Here is a 7,272-nt window from a genome sequence, read left to right on the forward strand (position 1 = left end):
GGCAATCGGTCTTTGTGGTTTGACGTTTATGCCCTCGAGGATTCTGCTCCTTTTCTTCACTTATTGCTCTTATTTCCTCTGCCCTGGTAAATAGAACACGTTCCTGGGTCCGGCAGAATATTCACGCACCTGGACTTATAATTACACGTTAGCACCATGGAAAACACAGAATTTAGACCCAAAATAGATGCATGAAACGAGCCTTATCAATACGCTTGTGCCGCATGGACAAAACTTATGTGACTTATTCTATTGAAGTATAAACTGTGCTAGGTGTTGTAGTTGGAAAGTGTATAACCATAACTGTGAAAGCACATCCCTATAATTCACTTATCTCGTCTGTTTTATCTCTGTGATTTATCTGCAATCGTTGCTTATTTCTGTTTTTACAAGTTTTTATTTTCAAAAATCTCAAATCTTTATTTTCTCCAAATAGCATAAGAAGGTTAGTAGAAGGTAGACAATTTGTGTTTGTTTTCCCTATGTTCGATATCTGGTACCAACCTTTAGCTATACTATATATACTTTGTATACTTGCAGGATTATTTAGTGCTAATAAAAAGTGCATCAATAAGCTCTCACTTTAGTGTGTGAGAGTTGGCCTAAAGGTGAATTGGTAATGCCTCAGGCCAAAGATATTGGTTTTGGGTTCTGAGTCTATTGTGGTATGGTCTCTTTATTTATAATCATTTGGCCATAAAAAACTCTCGCCTTCTGATTTGAAACTGGCTTCTAACTTTCATCTTGTCCTCATACTCACTCTCAAAGTATTTATTATTATTGTTAACTTTGTGAATAATTTTATATTAAAGTATAAATACTCATCTCTAGGTTTTGTAAAAACACAACGCACCATTCGACTATTTGTTACGTTAAAAGCATTATAAAAAGTTACTCCATATTAAAGTAAAATTGGTTTTGTTAAAACACAATGCACCATTCGACTATTTGTTACATAGTTAAAAGCATTATTTTACCCTATATTAAAGTAAAATGAGGTCTGGATAAATGATAAATATTTAGAAAACATTCAAAGTCAATTACTTGAATAACATAAAAATCTAAATATGTAGCTACTGATAGACAAATAAACTTAAACAAGTACATGATAAAATATGTCATAATGAATCCATAAAATATGTCATAATGAATCCCTGTAGAGAATTATGTCGACTTCAGTCATCTTTGCATCATTGTCTTGCTTTATTTGATCAATTCCAAAGCACTTTCGGGGCGTGTCTTATCTTGCGGTTAAAGGTCTTCCTTAATTTCAGCTTAGTTATGGTTTTGTTTTAGATTTCAGTGTAATTCTTTTACCATCTATTGGTTCCGTGTAATTTATTCTATTTTTATTTTTCTGGGATTGTATTACCCCCGATAAATTTCTTTCAATAATCAGTGATTAACACTCAAAGAATCTGGTTCAACATGACATAACCAAACATGTAGAAGCTGATTGATAATTTATGATGGAAAAGATTGAGACTTCACAAATGTTCTTATCAAGTTGGGCATACCTTATTTTTCGTATGACCAATTTCCATACCGATGCAGAACCTCATTTTTGGTATACCGTACCAAAGTTCGGTATACCTTACCTTCAACATCAATGAAAATAGATAATTTGAGTTTTTAGAATATTATTTATATTTTATTTTAAATATATATATATATATATATATATATATAGAGAGAGAGAGAGAGAGTCGTGATCATAACCCCTAAATATCGTAATAACCCTACAACCAAATCTGGACCACATATATTTCTAATCATGTGGTTGAGATTCAAACTTAGATTTACTTCATAAAAAAAAAGCGCGGGGTAAAACTGTCATTTCCCTCATTTAATTTCTGAATTTCGCCAAATATCACGTAAAATGATAAAATGATAGGTTTATTGCATAGAATGATAGTTTTGAGATTCAAACTTAGATTTACTTCATAAAAAAAAGCGCGGGAGTAAAACTGTCATTTCCCTCATTTAATTTCTGAATTTCGCCAAATATCACGTAAAATGATAAAATGATAAAATGATATGTTTATTGTATAGAATGATAGTTTTGTCGGATAGAATGATACTCTGAGTTGATAAAATGATACTTTTGACTGACTGATAAAATGATAGGTTTATTGCATAGAATGATAGTTTTGCCGGATAGAATGATACTCTGAGTTGATAAAATGATACTTTTGACTAACTGATAAAATGATAAAATGATAGGTTTATTGCATAGAATGATAGTTTTGCCGGATAGAATGATACTCTGAGTTGATAAAAATGATACTTTTGACTTACTAATAAAATGATATATCTTAGGTTTATTGCATAGAATGATAGTTTTTCCGGATAGAATGATACTCTGAGTTGATAAAATGATACTTTTAGCTTATAAATGTTAGGTTTACTGCATAAAATTATAGTTGTAACACCTCGAAAAAAAACTAATTAATCTAATTAAATCTTTTCCTAGTTGACTTGGTCAAATATATTTCTCTAAACCATATCACCAAACGATTTCCCCATATCTATACTCCCTAAAATCTCTCCAACCACCAAATCCATCAATATCTATCAGTTTTGCCTATATATATATATATATATATATATATATATATATCCAATCAATCCCACGATCTTTCTACACATAAATTCAATACCAAGAAAAACCAGGAACTAAAATTTAGAGAAAGAAGAAGAGAGTTTTCTGCCGCCTAAGAAGGTAATCACCGATCAATTTCCAGCCTTGATTTCCTTGCATTCATTTAGGATAACTCTAATTTTGGAGCATGAAATCTGTAGTATTCGGACAGTAGGTTCCGACGCATGTTTGGCCGACCAAACGAACTCCTTTTTATACGATTCTTTTTCTGGGTAAACTTTAAGGTGTCTTCTGTGTGGTGTGTGAATTTCAACCTATTTGGACGAAAGATGTATTTTTGGTGAATTTTTGAAGTTGACTGCGCAGTTCTGCCAGAAATTATTTTTCTCGACCAGGGAGTTACGTTTTCGATTTGACCGACCTAAAAAGATTATTTTGATGTGAAATTTTAATTGAATGATATTTTATGTGTCTACTGTATTGTGGAAAAGTTTCATCCCCAACGGAGACCGGATGAATTTTAAATGATTTTTACAAACAAACCGCGCAATTCTGCCAGTTTTGTTGTTAGGTGAAAATATCACTTGTTGTTAAGTTTTAATGAATTATATGATGCATGTATGATTTAAGAAGGTATCCTATGGCATGATTATGTGTAACACGTTGAGAAGTATTATGGCATGTTTTTCCTTATGTTGATGAACGTTCGGGAATGGGCAATCTAAGAAAACGATGAAAGGAACGATAGGACATGCATGATAATTGTAATAATGGAAAACCTGATTGTGTGGTGATATTGACAAGGGTTGTTGCACGTACGAGGGTACCAAGAGTAAAAGGTTGCGTAAAGTCGTGATTGTGTGGTATAAGCAAGCGAGGTGGGCTTTCTTTTTAAATAAGGGCAATGCCCAAAGTATATTTTTATGTGAAAATGATATGATTATTTGTCATGTCGTGTTTTGTTTTATTCTATGGAACCTATCTGATGTGGCTTTTGCCATCAATGGATAATCGAATTCGGGTCTGTCTAGGGAGTGAGTCCCTATTCAGGCTAGTGTACACCTATGGAGATCGTGAGCCGTCTTTTGGGTCGGCCGGTCTAGTGACTTGGAATGTGGCCACGTTCCTTGTCATCAATGGATCAGATATGGGAGATAGCTATGGGAAAATGGTTGATCAACCGAATTTTACAATGGAAATGGTTTTAGTGTCTTGGGCGATTTCTAAAGTTAAAACCCTAAGGTCACTCAATGGTGGCATGATAAATACTTTTATAAAATGTTTTCGGCATGAGTCCATTGAGTGCATCAAGTACTCAGCCCTGCATTTCTTTTTTAAAAATGTGCAGGTTGAGCGTGAAGGGTGCGGTGGGTGTTGAGCAGGACCGTTGAAGAAATTTAAGTGTGTAGAATGTGTCATGTCTTCACACGTGGCATATTCATTCTCTCAAATGCTTCCGCTAAGTAGTTGTCCTTCTTTTGAGTTCTTGTATCACTAAGATAATATTCATTTCTTTGAGTTGTTGATTGTTGAGATACTCTGATTTTATTCGAGCTATTCTCATTTGTTTCGAGCTATGGTCGATTTGTGTTGGTTTTTCACTTTCTTCCCCGCTTCTTTAATCCTCCCCTAGTCGCGGTCAACCGTGTTTTCTATCCTTAGGAAATGCGGGCGTGACAATAGTTTTGCCGGATAGAATGATACTTTCAACCGATAGAATTATAGTTTTGCCGGGTAGAATGATACTTTCAGCTGATAGAATGATATGTATTTTTGGTGTATAAAATGACATTTTTGTTTAATAAAATGATACTTTTACCTGATAAAATGATAATCTAAGCGGATAAAATGACAGTAACCTTATAAAAATGATACTCTGAGTTGATAAAATGATACGTTTACTGCTTTGTAAGTTTGTATATTATGTATTGTGCCGATTATATTAGGTTTATTGCATAGAATGATAGTTTTGCCGGATAGAATGATACTTTCAGCCGATAGAATGATAGTTTTGCCGGGTAGAATGATACTTTCAGCCGATAGAATGATAGGTATTTTTGGTGTATAAAATGACATTTTTGTTTAATAAAATGATACTTCTACCTGATAAAATGATAATCTAAGCGGATAAAATGACAGTAACCTTATAAAAATGATAGTTTAGCTTAAGAAATTGCATATAAGCTGATAAAATGATACTTTAACGTGACAAAATGACATAAAACTGATAAAATGATAGTTTTGCTGGATAGAATGATACTTTCAGCCGATAGAATTATAGTTTTGCCGGGTAGAATGATACTTTCAGCCGATAGAATGATAGGTATTTTTGGTGTATAAAATGACGTTTTTGTTTAATAAAATGATACTTTTACCTGATAAAATGATAATCTAAGCGGAAAAAATGACAGTAACCTTACAAAATGATACTCTAAGTTGATAAAATGATACGTTTACTGCTTTGTGATAAAATGATAGGTTTATTTCATACAATTATAGTTTTGTCGGATAGAATGATATTCTGAGTTGATAAAATGATACTTTTGACTGACTGATAAAATGATATATGTTAGGTTTATTGCATAGAATGATAGTTTTGCCGGATAGAATGATACTCTGAGTTGATAAAATGATACTTTTGACTGACTGATAAAATGATAAAATGAGCGAAATTCAGAAATTAAATGAGCGAAATTTGGATACGTAAATTTTATCATGAGCGAAATGACATATTTACCCCCGCACTTTTTTTTATGAAGTAAATCTAAGTTTGAATCTAGACCGTGTGATTTTAAAAATGTGTGGTCCAGATTTAGTTATAGGGTTATTACGGAAATTGGGGTTATCATTATAATGCATTTGTGATCAATGTCGAACCAATTTTAAAGACCGAACTAGAGACCAAATCTGGGCCATTAGATCTAGTTTTTTTGATGAGATGTGCTGCTGTGTAAATTTTTTGGTCTTCATTACAAGCCCATTTTACTTCATTGTATAGGTTTATTACTTCATTCCGTACGTAATACCTTGAAACTACAACATATTTTTACTTTCTTCTAGTAGGTTTTGAAATGATTCAACATATGTTTCATTTGAATTCATTGACCTGAGTTTTTACTTTATTTACATTAAAAAATGCAATTTATTCAAGTGAGTTTATTACTTCATTCAGAAACGTTATTACTTCATTGGATAAGGTTTTTACTTCATTCCAGTAGGACTTCAAATGCTTCTACACATACTTCATTCCAATAATTTATTACATCATTCCATGTGTTTATTACACCATATCAGCATTGTGGCGGTGGTGATAGATATTGTAGAGAGAAAGAACAGCACGCGACGGCGAAACCACATTTACGTACTGGAATGAAATAATAATCCTACTGGAATGAAGTAAAAACCTACTGGAATGAAGTTAAATCTTCGTAACATGTTAGTATAACTTATTTACCTTCGGATGAATTAAAATAGGCTCGTGATGAAGGCGAAAATAATTGATAAATTTGTGTCTCTCATCCATAAAAAACTAGATCTAAAAACCCTAATTTGGTATGGTTCGGTGGTTCGGTCTTTAAGAGTGGATTTGTGAATAATGGGACTCTATATATATATATATATATATATATAAGGTCCCCTTATATGCACAACATCCCCTTAGTGTAGAACTAGAGACTAAATTTTGATCATTAGATTTAAATTTTGATGGCTAAGATTAAAGCTACTACATCTTAAATACGTTATTCATCCAGTCAATTAATTAGTTCAGCCAAGGGACAGTATAGTCATTTTGTATATGAGTCAAACCTTGTAAAAGTTATTATGCGTAATTCATGGGAGTATGAATTAGGGTAAAACAAAAAAACCCCACTTTCTTCTCCCACAATGCTGCACTGTACTCCAATCATCTTCAAGAATCGATTCTTCCGTCTTCCTTCTCAACCCTAGCTATCTGTCGATTCTCACCATGGTGGGCACAAGGCGGGCCAAGTTGAACGGTATTTGTTGTGTTCTACGACTTTAACAATCTACGAATTTAACGATATTAATCTTTTAAATTTTAGTTGTAGATAAGCGGGATGTTGCTTTCTTGAACTGCATCTGTGCTGGTGAGTTCAGTGCATATGTTAATTTAAACCATCGAAATTGTTTTAGAAAGCACGTTTTTTCCAATTAGTCCACTGCATATGTTAATTTAGTTCAGCTTCTATGCATTTTCATTCACGTTTTTCTTCAACTTGGTTCCCCATCATTCAATTGGAAAAACTATATTGGGACGTCCTCCTAAAACCAGAACGAGGTCTACCCCGAAGCCGATCGAACTAGACCTTTCGGGTGAGCTGACCACAATCCTGGCATTTATTTTTTGTTCACTATTTTTCATTTAATTGAGATGATTATTGTTTTGTTTTTCATTCAAACTTGGACTGTATGTTGTTCTAAATTATGTATGATTCGAAGTGGTTCCGTAAGAAGATGAAATTTTATGAGTTCAAGAAAGTACAATATTGGTTGAATTTATTGGAAAATTATGTATGATTCGAAGTGGTTCCGTAAGAAGATGAAATTTTATGAGTTCAAGAAAGTACAATATTGGTTGAATTTATTGGAAGAATTATTTTGAACTGATGTAACTGAATTTATATAATTATAAGATAAAGTCTGGTAAA

This window comes from Salvia splendens, chromosome 12 (assembly GCF_004379255.2).
Source record: "Salvia splendens isolate huo1 chromosome 12, SspV2, whole genome shotgun sequence".
In the NCBI taxonomy this organism is placed as follows: Eukaryota; Viridiplantae; Streptophyta; class Magnoliopsida; order Lamiales; family Lamiaceae; genus Salvia; species Salvia splendens.